General features: G+C 54.9%; 1 protein-coding gene and 1 long non-coding RNA gene across 13 annotated transcripts in view; one reads left to right on the top strand and one right to left on the bottom strand.

Moving 5' to 3' along the window:
- LOC138061907 (uncharacterized) lies at positions 1 to 4,294 on the top strand. Of its 2 annotated transcripts, none has more exons than XR_011135909.1 (2): positions 1 to 800; positions 1,580 to 4,294. It is a non-coding gene; the product is annotated as an uncharacterized lncRNA (long non-coding RNA). The 2 variants fall into 2 exon arrangements; XR_011135910.1 differs by lacking the exon at positions 1 to 800 and adding an exon at positions 824 to 1,088.
- KIRREL3 (kirre like nephrin family adhesion molecule 3) overlaps positions 1 to 14,052 on the bottom strand; it is a 385,983-nt gene that overhangs the window by 84,527 nt on the left and 287,404 nt on the right. The window lies entirely within an intron of this gene.

Raw genomic sequence — 14,052 nt, 5'->3', positions numbered from 1 at the left:
GACCCGTCAGCCCCAGCAAGGAAGTCCTGGAGGCATCAGGACAAGCTGGCAGGTGATGCTGTTTGTGTTTAGGGTGTATCGGCTTTTAATTCCCCAGGGGAATTAACTGCTGGCCTGTGTCGGAGCCGGAGGTGAGCCTTGCAGGATGCTCCGGCACCCGGGCCCCTCCGTCCCCGAGCTGATCCGGCTCTCCTCCCGCCATGGCCGAAGACAGCGATAGCAGCCACAGGTGTCGCCTGGGGACCTTTCGCTGTGGCTATTTTTCCTGGCAGGGGAACGGCAGAGGTGGCAACAGTCGTTCCCAGGGAGGGAGGGTTGCCCAGCACCGAGCCGGAGGGTTGGGAGACAAGCGCTAACTGGGAAATGGAGCCCACAGCCGTGCCCAGCGCAAGGCGGTGGCTGCTGCCGAGGAGCACGGCTGCGGGGACTTCGGGCCGTCGGGGCTGTCTGAACAGTCAACCCAGCGGGATGCCATTTGGGCTCTCGGGGAGGTCAAAACCGCCCGGCCGGCCCCGGAGAAGGATTTCCATCTGGCCCAGAGCTGGGGAGAAACGGGGAGAGGGCAGGCTGTGTGCCACGGTGCCTGTCCTCCCAGCGCCCCCAGCCCCGCGGCCGGGCGCACCGCTGGCGGGAGCCTGCTTGGAGGGGGGAAGCAGGACCCCAGCGCCTGCGGGGCCTGCCGGCAGGCTGACACATGCCGCTTGCTTTGCTGCCTCCTCTCGCCTCCCGCTTCCGCCCCCGCAGCGCCGGGCCCTGGCACGCTCCGCAGAAGAGCCGGCACCCCACAAGCCCTGCTTTCGGTAAGGCACCCGCGGGCCACCTCCTTGCTGCAGGGAGGGCCGAGCCTGCCTCCCTCCCGGCCTCCCCCCACCCCCCCCGCTGCTTAAAATGCTCGGCGTGTCCCGGCGGCGCCGCTTCGGGCGCTACCCCTGCGGCGGGCGCGGGCCGCGGGGCTGCCGGGAGCCCCCGCGCCGCGCTGCAACACCTCCTGCCCGGCGGAAGATGGATCTCCCCGGCAGGACGTGCAGATAGAGATGCTACCGGCGTTACCAAGAGCATCCATCAAAGTCCCTCTCCTGCCTTCGAAGGTTTTAATCACTTGGGCTCCTCATGCTCGGCCGGGGCCGGGTGACGGGGAAAAAAATTCGGGGGGAGCGGCGGCGGCGGGGGGGCGAGGTGGGGAAGGGGGTCTTGTCGCGGTTTTGCTCAGCGGCGGAAAGGAGAAGTCAAGAAAGAAGTTGAGGCTGCGCTGAACGGAAAGGGAACGTGGGAGAGGTTTTTTTTTTTTTTTGCCGGGGGAACTAAAAGGTGAAAATGTTTGTTTTCAATCAGCTTGAAAGGTTTCATTGCACCTGACAGGAAATGTCTTGCTTTCCCTTCTGGTTATTTCAAAGCTTCTTAGAAATTTAGGCCAATTCTGTTAAACAAAAAGGGCTGATTTAGAACAAAAAGGGATGTTTGGAACGTGTCGAAACAAACGTTGCGCTTTTTCCCACGCCTAACCGTTCATTTCCGAAAAGCTCATGTGAAACGGGTGAACGCTTTCAGGAAAGCAAATCCCTCAGCTATTCTCTTCCAGCCAAAGCTGTTTGCCATCGCTGACGCACGCAGCGGACGACTCCAGGTGAATTCAACGGCTCCTGAACAAAAGCCATTCAGCGCTACATTGGCCCACAGAGGGCTGAGCTGGAAAGCCACGGACTCGGCGACTTCACGAACCCTTCGTCCGGGGAACAGCCGTGTCCTAACGGGCACGGAGACGGGACGGCCATTCGGAGGCAGGGCAGGCAGGGAAAGGGGCGCCCAAAAAGGTGGCGAAATCAGCAGGGAGCAAAGAGACGTCGGCTGGGCGCCTGCGAGGCCACGTGGCAAGGGGACCCGGGAAGCCCCCCCCCCGGGTGGCCGGGGGCTGCAGCCCTGCCGCCCGCGGCGGGGGCCTCTGCTCTCCCCGTACCGCCTCTCTGCCGACGAGCAGCCGGCTGCCAGCCCCGTCCCCCAGCCCCTGCCTTATTAATGACGGCTGCGGCGAGGGCAGACGGCGCAATTTAGCCAGTCTAATAATTAACTGGAAAATTCAGGAGGTTCAAAAGTAGAGCGGCGGATCGGAAGGGCATGGGGACGGTTGGGGAGGGAAGAGACAGCGGGAGCGCAGTGGGAGCCGGAGCGAAGTCCCGTCCCCTGCCAGAAAGGAGACCCCCAAAGCCGGCGTGCCCTTGCGCAGCTGGGACCCGCTGCGCTCCCGGACCCGGCCGGTCGGCAAGCAGCCTCTCCGCTGCAGCGCAAGCCCTCGCTGCTCTTGTCCTGCAGCTGCCGAGGATTTCACAGCTCGCGCCACAAGCACGCGGCCCTGGCCCTAGGGGCCATCCACTTCTCTAGCTGCCCTTCCCAGTTGCCATGCACAACCCAGAGCCACGTTTGCCCCGGCCACGGTCCCTTCCCGGCTCAAGCAGCCTCTGGAGATGCGGCCGGGCCCCGTAGGAAGGCACAGCGAGGGGCGGGAGGGCACGGCGCAGCTCCCTTCCGCCGAGCCTGGCCCCACGCAAGGTGGCTGCCGGGGACACCCAAGCGTCTCGCCGCGCAGGGCCTCCTGTGCTTCCGGAGCGCGGGGGGCTAGCATGGCACATCAGGGGAACTCCCAGCCCCCCGGCACCTGCCTGTCATCCCTGAGACGCTCTGGGTAATTATTTTTACTCTTAGCGAACTGTGCGGCGCACAGGGCAGTCTCGCCCTCCTTCTCTCTGGCTCCGTCTCCGGCGTGGGCTAATGGTGCCAGGACATTTCCGCCCTGGGTCAGGGGTGACCGTCCGCGACGAGGCTGAGCGGCAGAGAGGCTCCGCTTCCGAGGGGCTGCCCGACTTTCAGGCTCCTTCCTCCCGCTCCGTGCGCCTTCGGCGAGTTTTGGGGTGCTTTTTTCCAGGGAGTTACGGTTCCCTTCCCTCCAGGCTCCTTCCCACCCTCGCGCCGTGACGGCCTTGCCGAGGGAGACGTAACAGCACGGCAGGACTTGGGGCCAGGGGTTCCCACGCACGCGGCCTGCGAGACACGCCAGCTAACATATCTCACAGCCTCTAGCGCTGTTTCTTTTGACGGCGGACAGACTGCCGTTAACGAACGGCCTGGAAAGTACCTGGGAAGAGGCAAAGGGCAGTTTGGGATGGCTGCAGCCGGTGTCCCTGGCTCTGCCAGGACACATGTGCACGTTAGGTGGAAGAGAGGTTGGATCCCTTTCCTAAGAAAGTGAAGACTTGGAGAGGCCCTTGTGGTTTCCCTGGGTTCGTAACTCCCACACCGAAGACCTTTGGTCCTGGGGAATGGTACAAAGTCCTTGAGGAGACGGCAAGATGTTGAGCTAACACAGCAGGGGCGGAGGGTGCTCCCGACCTGGTGGCAGGAGCGGGCTTGGGCTGCTCTCCCTGCGCTCAGAGCCCGCCGAGTTCGCAGTGCAGGCGGGCAGGGGGCACTAGCGATCTGCACTGTCGTACAGCCTGCACCCCCCCAAAAGAGGGACGGCGGTCACAGAGTGGCGAGCAGAAGCTACGTCTGCACGCGGAGGAATTCAGGGGGCAAACGCTCGAGGACCCGGACACCCCTGCAAGGGAGAGGAGACAGCCCCAGCTTTCCTATCTGGTGACAAACAAAACAGCTCCACTTGTGAATATCTTCAACCCGCTCCAGCCAGCCACAAAAGAGTTTGTTTGTTTGTTGTTTACCCACTCAGAGAGGAGATAAGGTCGAGGAAATCGCAGTTGGCTTGCTGCAAATCCTAGAGGGAAAAGTGAAGCTAAATCTGGCAGATGAATTACTTGCTATCGACTGTTCTCCTTCTCAATTATTACTCCATTTTGTGAGATCCTCCAAAATACAAAAAACAATTTCATCCAGGCAGAAACTCTTGCAGATACGACTGCTGCCGTGTCAGCGTGCGGGAGCTGCTTGGAGAGGCTTTTTGCCCAGCCTGAGTCAGGGCAGAGCTGCTCTCGTGCCTCTGTCTGCTCATATTTTAAGCGAACCATTAAGCGATGGCAGGAATGAATCCACAGCAAGACCTGCTACAGGTAAGCTCACGGGGAGGCCCCAGGATGCTTTCAGAAGTAAGCTGCTACCGTCAGGCCTGTGATATACGTGGAGTCTGCAAACACAGAGAGATCATGGGACTCACCCCAGATTGCCTCCTGGAAACACTGGCTGTTTACACCTTTTAGGAACTGGTACAGGATGCTGAAAGCTCACTCCTAGCTAGATACTTGCTGCCTTTTGTTCTCCAGCTTGGAAGAAGGAACGGTGATCAGGATAGCCAGAAGGCCTGGGCTGTCAGAGGGATGCAAACCATACCTGGCACTGCAGAGCTGCTCAGGTAGCCCCAATTCCACAAAAACTTGGCCGTTCAGTGCCACTGGCTCGATTCAGGAAATATTTCACTGCTGGGCAGTTTCCTACACCCACCGCAGCTGGGTGTGAGCTCAGTGGCATTTGCCTCGTTACAGCTGGATGCAAAATACAATTTGCATTAGGTTAAAGTCTTGAGTCAATTGAAATCAAAGGCACATCTGCTGCTTTCTCATTAAGCTCATGTTGACCCCAGAGGAGGGGGATCGATGAAGGAGAGATGGAAGGGAAAGGGCTGCAGAGGGGAAGATGGCTTGACTCTTAACACAGGCATGCCTGCGGGCATGAGCCCCATGCTGGTCCCAGGACGGTGGCACCTGGCACGTGCTGGACATTGCAGTTTGGACAAAACAACCTCAAATAGCTGCCCCTCTGCCTCAAGCTCTGCTTCCTGCTCCAGAGAGAGGTCGGCGAGTGCAGGGCAGAGCTGCCTGGCTGGCAAATCATACCCTTCCCAGAAATGGGGTTTATCGGCACTGGCAGGAGAACTTAGAAGGGTCTGCTGTTGCTCTTGAGAGACAAAACACCTTGCTTAGCTTCTGCAGGGTGGAAAGGATAGGCAGCGAACATCTGCCAGCTAACTCGTTCAGTGTTACCAAATACACAGCAACTGTACCATGCTCGTCACATCGTTTCTTGCTTCTCTCACAGCTCAGATCCTAAATCCGTTTGAACACAAGAGAGTTGGCGCTTTCATCGAAAAAAAGACAACACGTTTCAGACGCCGCGTTCAGCTTCAGAACGTGACCCTGGGACGCTCCACCAGTAACAGAGGCAAAGCTTTTTTATTTTCCCTAGAAAGTCCCTCACTTCATGCAATCCCAAGGCTTTGGGGACCTGACTTCTGAGGCTGGAGTGCCTCTTGTGCACCACAGCTGTTTCTAAGACTCCCTGGCAATGGCATTCATCCCGGTGCCTAGAAGTAGCAGCTCCACAAACAAGGCCTAGCCTCAAATAAAAAGGGTCATACACATCTGCAAACGCGTACTTGCATCAGAGTCTGTTTGGGGATTGTTTGTGAAGGTAAAACACAAGAGTTTTTCATTTTGGACGGCCCAGCTCTAGGCCGGGGTGCGCTCTCACTCTTTGCCCATCAGGGGCACATCCCTGCCCTTGATGCAATCACCGACGCAGGGCTGACGGGGCTGTCGGTACGAACCCTGCATTCATCACGCCTGCTCTCCCCAGTGCACCCCGCCCTGGGCAGGCGCCCCGTGGCCAGTGCCCATGGCCAGTAACGCAGCTCCAGTCAATGCAGGAGCGCAGCTGAAGGAGCCGAGTAACTACTTGACACGTTCACACCATTTTGAGCCAGGCAAGTGAAGAAATGCCAAGTCTGCACAAGAAATTTTGGACATTGCCCTTTGGTTTTTGGAGAGCACAGCTCTTTGAAGAGCCATGGGCAGTCAGGCAGGGCTATGCTACCAGTTTCGATAGCTCCTGCAAGCAGAGCTGACCTGTCAGAGCCAGGAAATGAAGGACTCGTCGTCTGAGTCGCACGTAACCTACGGACACATATTTGGACCACGCTGACAGCGTGGCAACGGGTGCTACCTTTACGTGCTGGAGAGATATTAGCAAGTGACAGCTGCCATCTTAGCCCTGATGTTGGGTCACTAAACAGCAGACCTCCAGGGCTAAAACAAGCACCGTGACAGCTTGCAGCGCAGAGACAAGCTCGAGAAGAGAACGGGCTCGCTCCCTCTGTATGCTGAGCGCTGAGAGGAACATGAAACACAGTGACTTCTGCGTGAATATAAACGTAGGCAAGCTCCTACCTCTCTTTTATGCCGTGGACTGAACAGGCTCAGCACAAAAACTACCCCAAATAGGACAGTTTCCTCCAAATTCACAATGGCATTCACGTCCTTCACTCTCGCTGAAACAATAATGGATTTAAATATTTCAACAAGAATAAAGCGGCTCATCACCTTTGTTGGCCTGGATCCAACCCCAAGCTAGCCCAGATGTGCTCCCTGCTGGGTTTTGGCTTTCCGGGAATGCAAAACGCCGGTGCATGCTCTAAGCTTCTGTCCAAATTTCTTGCAAATGCACAAGCTCCTTCTGCAGGTCCCTCATGAGTGTCCCGCTCCCACCCGTGAGCTCTCAGCCCAGACAGGCCACAGCCTCCCCGTGTCATCCCTGCGGTTTCCGTGGGGCCCTACCAGCCCCTCTGCGGGGACTCACCCAAGCGGATTAGGACCACAGCGTGATATTGCAATTTGCCACCACCACCCCACACACGTCAGTAATTGGCTTGTAATCATGTCTCTGGCTGCTTGTCTCCAACTAAATCATGGTCTCGGATCCCGAATAGAAAGGCACTGGCATTTCCTGACAGATCCGTGCTGTTTTCTCCATTCGGGCAGATGAACCATTCCCAACTGTTTGAAAGGAGTGGCTGAGTGTCAGTGAACTCTGTAGGGGTGCCCAGCACCGTGAGCATTGTAAAAAGCCAGGGATTAATACGCTGATTCCTCTGTCCTCCTTTGCTCTGTTCTTGCAGCCTTGCTGAACTGAACGTGTTACAGGCCCAAGCAGAAAGCAATTAGGGCTGACAATGCACTACAAAGACTGGCTGGAGATCCTAACCAGGAACAGGGCGTTCAGCAATGCGGAGAGGTCAGGACAGCGGCAAAAGGAGCAGGAACGCGTTAAGAAAACATATGACTCATTACAATGGAGGAAGGGATGCTGCTGCCTCTGCCCTCGGCCTATTTCTACCAATCCAATTAACTCTTTGCTCTATCACAGCGACGCAAAGGCAGGCTGGGAAACAGGGGAGGGGGATCTGGGAAAACTTCACTTGGAGATTCGGCTCTGACAGGTTTGGAGGGGGTCTGGTTTCTCTTGCTATTGATCGCAGTGCCTGGAATGATAAGGACTGGTTCAGAAACGTGACTCGAGACGGCTTTCTCCCCCCAGCAACCCCCTGCGTTCAAACAGGAACTGTGCTTTTTGGAAATAAAAAAATTCTGGCCCGTTTCTGAAAACAATTTGCACCAAAGAATTGTCCCCGAAGCAAAAAGCATGGCTAATTTACCCCTTCATTGCAATGAGGCTGCTCAAGGAATAAGGTACCACTCAATAAAGACATCTCATTCTAGCCCATGTGATGCAGGTGGATAATTCGCATGTCTTGCCAATATTCAGGTGTGATGTGAATTGTGAATGCTCGTTTTCCTTCTCTGATTCTCCAAGTTAGGCTTTCCAGGAAGAAAACCTGCTAACGTGACCATCGAAAAGCAGGAACAAGGGGCCGCCACCAGCGAAAGCATTAGTCTCTGCAAGCTCCCTTTCTACAGAGGGGCCGACACTGCCTGAGTGCCAAAGGGCTGTTTGCTTTGGTACCTGGAGGGGACATTTGCTTTAGTGTCTGTTCTTTTCCACATGTGCAACTAGGGGGCAAAGGAAGGAACCAGCTCGCTCATCTGCTGCAGTAACCCTTCAAAGCCATTTCCCAGAGGTTCAGCCTCTTGGCTGGGGCTTGCTTTGCTTCAAAGGCAATTGCAGCCTGATGATTGGTGTGGGCTCCTGTAAACCCATATCGTGGCTTGAGGGAAGGCACGCTTTCAAAAGCGGGTCTTATTTGCTTTTTATTCACAGTATCCTCTCAAGGCAGGGTTGCCAAAACATGTATGTGCACAATTGCGCTGTGGATTTCGCGTCTTCCCAACAGCCCTTCCAGCCCTGCTGTCCTATCGTCCTACGAACGGTGGGCAATAATCCTAGTTCACTGCGAACTCTACAGACATTCAAAAAAGCAGGCAAAAGAGCTCATCAGGACATGTTATGCTTCTCTAGAAAGGACAATAAACTTCAGCATTTCATTTTGTGCAGACAAAATGGAATTTTTCAGTCTTCCAATGATACAAAAACTGAAAAAGAGGAAGGCTTTTTGCCTCATTTCCACCCACCTATTCCAGTAAGACATCTCTCCTTTCTTCCTCTCTAGTGGAAAAAAGTGGAAGCAAAAAGACAACAAAGCCATAACTAAAACCTTACCAAAACATCATTTGAGCTCCTCCCACTAAAACAAAGGAGGAAGAGAATGTTTTGATCTGTTTGCTGCAAAGGCTTTCATTTCAACCACTGCATCTTTAAAAAGCATCATCTCAAACACCTGTCCAGAGCATGTCCTGTTTCCATCCCCCTCAACCACCGGGAGTGCCACCAGTCGCTGTACTCACGCCTGTTCTGGCGCATCTAGGGGACAACGGTCCCATAGGAACTAAGCAGAAACACGGAAGCAGGGTCACACTCACACACCCGGTTGGTCACGGCAAGGCTGCTCACCAGGGCAGGCCTCCCGGAGCCAGCGCTGTGCAGACGGACGGACCTGCCCAGCGCTCAGTGCAGGACGGTCACTCGGCTGCCCCTGCATCTCCCCGCATGCCGCTGCCTGGGAATAAAATAAAGCCTTTCCTCTGCCGAGGGGCTGACTTCCTTCGGGAACCACGGCAGCGGAGCTGGTGTGTGAGCTGGCGCGTCCTCTGCCTGGCAGAATGGGAATTAAAGTTCAAAGTGGAGTTCCCAGGAGGGAGGGTCAGCCTCCAGGCACCGGCCAGGTGGCCTCAAACCCGAAGAACTGGGGTGCGGCTCCAGGATTAGGGAAAAATCCAGGACTGCTAAAGATACAATAACGGACACATGTTCAGTGCAACTCTTTGATCTGACGGATTATAGATGAGGCAATCAGGTAAGGTGGAGAAGTTGGTGAATCCATAATAAGATGCAATTTGCAAAGCGTGTCAAATTCATGAGTTTTAACTGGAAGGATAATTTATCCAACAACTTGGGCCAGAGACTGTATTATTCATTACCTCAGCCACCTTCTGCTACACTATTATGTAGAATGATTCAGCCTCCCACGCAGGAGCAGAAGCAAAGCCACAGTTCATGTGACCCAGCACGTGCTGCTATAGCCAGAAGTTTATCTGCATCAACTATTTGCCCGATATTTATTGTGTTCACACTCCCAGAACATTCACATTCTGGTCACCAATAATTCAGTCCCTGGTGAAAAAAATAAAAAGGCCTCAAATCACCTAATGATTATTTTGCAGTGAGTACCCAGCTCCTTGCTTATATGATCTCCTGATTTCTCATTGCGCGATTCTTCCTAACTCTGAGCAGGTGGCTTAATTCTTCCTAACTCTGAGCAGGTGGCTTAACTTCTGACTTAAGGAGCACCTTAAGTACAAGTGATTTTTCGTCTTAGTTGCACTGGGGGAAATCCACCTCTCTTGATACTGTTAGGAGAAATCCTAGGCACTAAATAAAGCACGTGAGGAGCCAGCTTTGAGCCAGCTTTCCGTGCAACAGAGAATTGCAGGCAGAGCCTTTAATAAGTTTATTAAAGTTGGGGGTCTGCAAATGTCGGAGATTCAACGGCCAGGAGAAAGGCTTCCGATGGGTCCTGATGGTTTTGTGGCGCTGCGCTGTAAGAGCTGCTCGGTAGCAGGAGAAGATGGACTAGAGAAGTGCACGCGAGTGCAAGGTGAATGCTGATGTGACCGGCTACACAGAGGCAAATCAGAGCTGAGAAATGGTTTGCCACCGCTTTCTGCATCTTTTTGTCCGGGCAAGTAACACAATCAATGCAACGCATTAAGAACGAACCCAGAGGCAACGCTGTGGCAAAAAAGAAAGGGACGCAGATGAAAAACCTGCTATTCTTAATTTACTCCAGTTAATTCTAGCCTAATTTGATCACAATGTTCTTCTGTAAATATCAGCCCTTCTTTAATAAGTCAGAATTTGCCACAGAGGCTGCAATTGCAATGTAATCACCCAGTGTATCATAAAAGACTTTCTCTGTTAATTGTTAGGAGGAACTGGAGCTTTCTGTGTCAGGTATGGGATTGCAAAGAGAGATAATTATAACCAGATCTAATTAGTAATTATAACGGATCTCTCTTAGAAATTGTTTTTAGTTAAATATTCCCATAGTCCTCCTAATAGTCTTTTAGTGCCATTGCAAGGAGCACGCTGGATTGCACACTGTTGCCGTGCCGGGCTAAGGTGTCAGCAGGGCTGCAGAGCCCCCCCGTCTTCAAACACCGCTTGCGCCAAGGGCCTCTCGCACTCGACGAGGGGAAAGGGAGGTGGAGGCAGCAGATGTCGTCCCTGGCGTCCAGCTCCCAGGACGGGCATGCTCACGCCGCAGAGGATCCCGGTACGTGCGGGACAGCCTCAGTACTGGTTTTCCGTGCGAGAGAGAAGCAAGCTGAGAAAATGCAGTGAAATACGCTGAGACAGGAGAGGGTGCTCTCACCGCAGCAATGGAGGCGCAGGCGAAGCCGGGTGTCCTCTGCCAGGGCTGGCCAGGAGAGAGGCAGCTCAGCGCTGCGCTTTGCAGGGGGCGGAGGACCCCTGCCCTCCCCACCGCTTTAACCCACAGCCTCAGAGACGCTCTTTCTCCCAGACTCCCAGCCCCTGAAGGACAACATACCGCACCACTGGAGACACCGCAACGCAGCGCGGGAGATGCCTCAGCCCAGGGAGGCCAACGGGTGCATGACCACCCAGCGCGGCAATTTTCACAAAAGGCGGGCTCGAAAGAAAAGGTTCCACTCTGGTGAAAATCCTGCCCAAATCAGTCTTCCCCCGTTTCAACGGCAGCAAAACCCTTCATGCCAAAAAGGAAACTTGTCAGACCCCTGCAATTTTATTTCTCCATCCCTCTTGTTCCGTGCGCACCAGTCAAAGGTATCTTTGAACAGTGCTAGGAAGCAAAGCTACTCCAAGTCATGCCTGGGGAGCAGACCCAGAAAACTGCCAAGGACCAGGCAGCCAGACGGTGAAGCAGCCTGGTCTGATGAGGCTCCGCAAGGAAATCATTGCTCCAGATCTAACGGGAGGTTTTACAAGGCTGTAGCCCCTTTTCCAGCCCTCCCAGGAGCATCGCCCAAAGCACTGGGCACTCCAGGTCCTTCCCACCGCTGCAGCCACCCTTGCAGGTGCCTGTGCCTCAGCGGGGAGCGAGGAGAGCGCTGGCACGGCCGGGAGCCCAGCCAAGGCCGCCGCGTAACCCAAAGCGCTTCGGAGGAAGGAAGGAGGGGACGTACGGCTCGACCTTTGCAGCATGGTCAAGCATGACTTTGCTGCAGGGCAGGGCAGCCGGCCTCTGGCTCTGCACAGATCTTTTCTAGCGCCGCTTCGGAAACTAAGCAGAAAGGTATCAACAAGCGTGCAAAGGTTCAGACGAGAGCAACCAAATAGCGTTAGGAGGCTGCACGAACTGACTGACGAGGGAAGATGAAAAGAGCTAAAAGTATCTCACAGGGCAGAGGGGAGATTTGGGAGGTCGTGGTAACAAAGCCCCCAGACATGCAGGGATGAAGCACGGACTTGGAGGCACTGGTGAGAGCGACACAGCGGGGAAAGCTAGCTAAGGGACAGGGGGGAATCAAGACACGGCAGGATTTAAAACGAGCGTCTGGGAAAACCGCCCGCCTCCCAAAATGGACTGAGGGAATGCCCTTCCTCACCTCATTTCTGCAAAGGCAGGGCTGAAAGGAGATACCTGGGATGGATTTATGCTGGTCAGGTACCGGCTGCACAGAGCTCGGAGGGAGCGAGCTCTGTGGGTGAGTTAACCCTCGGCGGGCACCGCGATGCTGTGCGGGCTCTGCTGCTGGTACCCCGACAGCAAGCCCAGAGCTGCCTCACCTCCAGCTCTCCTGCCTCGCTTGCAGTGCCCCAAGCAGGACAAAACGCTACGATATGAGTAATTCAACACAATCCTGCTCTAACTGAAGGACCGACTGGATGGCCTAAAAGGATCTCGTCTCTGATATCTGGGCTCTAATTACTGGGTTGCACCAATTCTGACCCATATTAGCCTAAGCTGATGCATTATTTTCTAATCTAGTTACTTCCTTCCGAGCAGAGACGTCTCGGGGGGGCTCACTTGGGCAGCAGAGTTAGCTCACAGCTGGGTACGGTTTAACTAGGCCAACACTGCAGGACTTCTTTATGATTTTTTTCTCCATGTCTCAGTATCGTTCCTGGCAGGGATCACCCGCGGACCGAGCTGTGCGTGCGACACACGCGTGCGAGGCGGGGGGAAACCGCCGCGCGAGAAGCGGGGGCCGGAGGGAGCAGGATGTCCCTGGGGCAGGGGCAAGGCCAAGGGGGAGCAAGGCTGGGACCAGGCTCTGTGCTAAAGCCTGCCCAGCTGGCTGGGAGGCAAGGACAGGAGATGCGCGCGCTCCTAAGAGGAAGGTGGAGGCCTTGGAGAGCCCAGGGAAGGCGAGGGTGAAGGACAGCCGTGCACCGGCAGCAAAAATCCTGCGGTACCGTTTGCGGGGTATTTGCATACAAAGCGCTCTGAGCACCGCAAAAGGATCATTTTGCCTCCCAACGCAGCTGCCTCCGGAGTGGAAAAGAGCGGCTGCTCAGCCGCCGAGCGCTGCGCCGGCCAGCAATCGCGGAAGGGCAGCAGCGAGGCTACGGGCGGCATCGCTGCCCAACCAAGGCAATTACCAGGCCGTGGACTTTGGCGAGGACGGGCGTTTCTTTCGAAAGCCCTGGAGAGCTTCTCCGCAGGTGACGAAGTTGGTAACCTGTAAGACCAACTTGCTGAGCCAGCGCCTTGCACCTCTCCCTCCCGACCCGCCTGCGCCGAGAGCCTGGCAGGCAGCTGGCCGCGCTAGCCGAGGGCAGGGACCGTCCTCCCCGGCCAGCGGCGAAGAGCACAGCCGGGAGCAGCCCCCGCAGCTGTCTCTCGCTCCGGCAGCAGAGGAGTGACTCAGTTACCACGGGGAGAGGCGTACGGGCGGAAGAGAAGTGCGTGTTAACAGCACGAACCGCAAAGCAAGGCACGGAGGCTCATCAATCCGTTACTGCCGCTGCACCGGGAGAGCTGTTAATTCCAGCAGCAGAGATTCGCCTCTTCCTAATTCGGAGCGCTGTCTCCCAGTTTAGACCAAGCCCATCCAGAGCACGTCACAGCAATTCAGCCGCGGACTCCCCGGCAGCGCTGCCTTTGAATGAAGGGAGACCTGACAAATTCAATGCACGCGTGACTTTGGAGCGACACCCGCTCTCTGCAGAAGAGCAACATGTCGGGCGCGTTTCGCCCGAGTTCCCACCTCTGTAATCTGACTCCGAGTCGGCACTGACCTTGATACTTTCCAGTTCGAGGCCCCTCTAAGGCAAAGAGCTTCAATTAAGCCCTGGTTCACAGAGAGTGCTAAAAAAGAAAAAAAAAAAGAGCCCAACAAAAAAAAAAATCCCACCCTCTTGAGAATAATTTTCTTCTATGGATTTTTAAGACCAGCGGCTGGAGAATCACTTTCTCGTCTTTGTGCTCTCTCTCCAGTCAATAAATAAGAGGGAAATAAAGGATTTCAGAGAAAATAGAATGCAGTCAAAAGGTAAATTGTGGTCTTAAAAGCCCCTAAGAGACTGTCACAGACTTTGAAATGTTTCCTAGTTTGAGACCATTTCTTCCTGACTACATGGTTTCCGCTCCTCAGTTTGCATCTCTGGGAGGTAATCTTTAAAACTGATTTTCCCCTGGTTGCATTTCATCGGCAAAGAAACTAAACAGGCTGCTGCATTACAGTAATAACATCAACATTTCAGCCACCTTCGCCTTAATTATTTCTCTGTCTTGCCAATGCAACCAGTTAAACGAGATTTATATTTTGGTGGGCA

The sequence above is a fragment of the Struthio camelus genome, chromosome 22 (genome assembly GCF_040807025.1).
Source record: "Struthio camelus isolate bStrCam1 chromosome 22, bStrCam1.hap1, whole genome shotgun sequence".
In the NCBI taxonomy this organism is placed as follows: Eukaryota; Metazoa; Chordata; class Aves; order Struthioniformes; family Struthionidae; genus Struthio; species Struthio camelus.
This window is presented reverse-complemented; position numbering and strand designations above follow the sequence as displayed.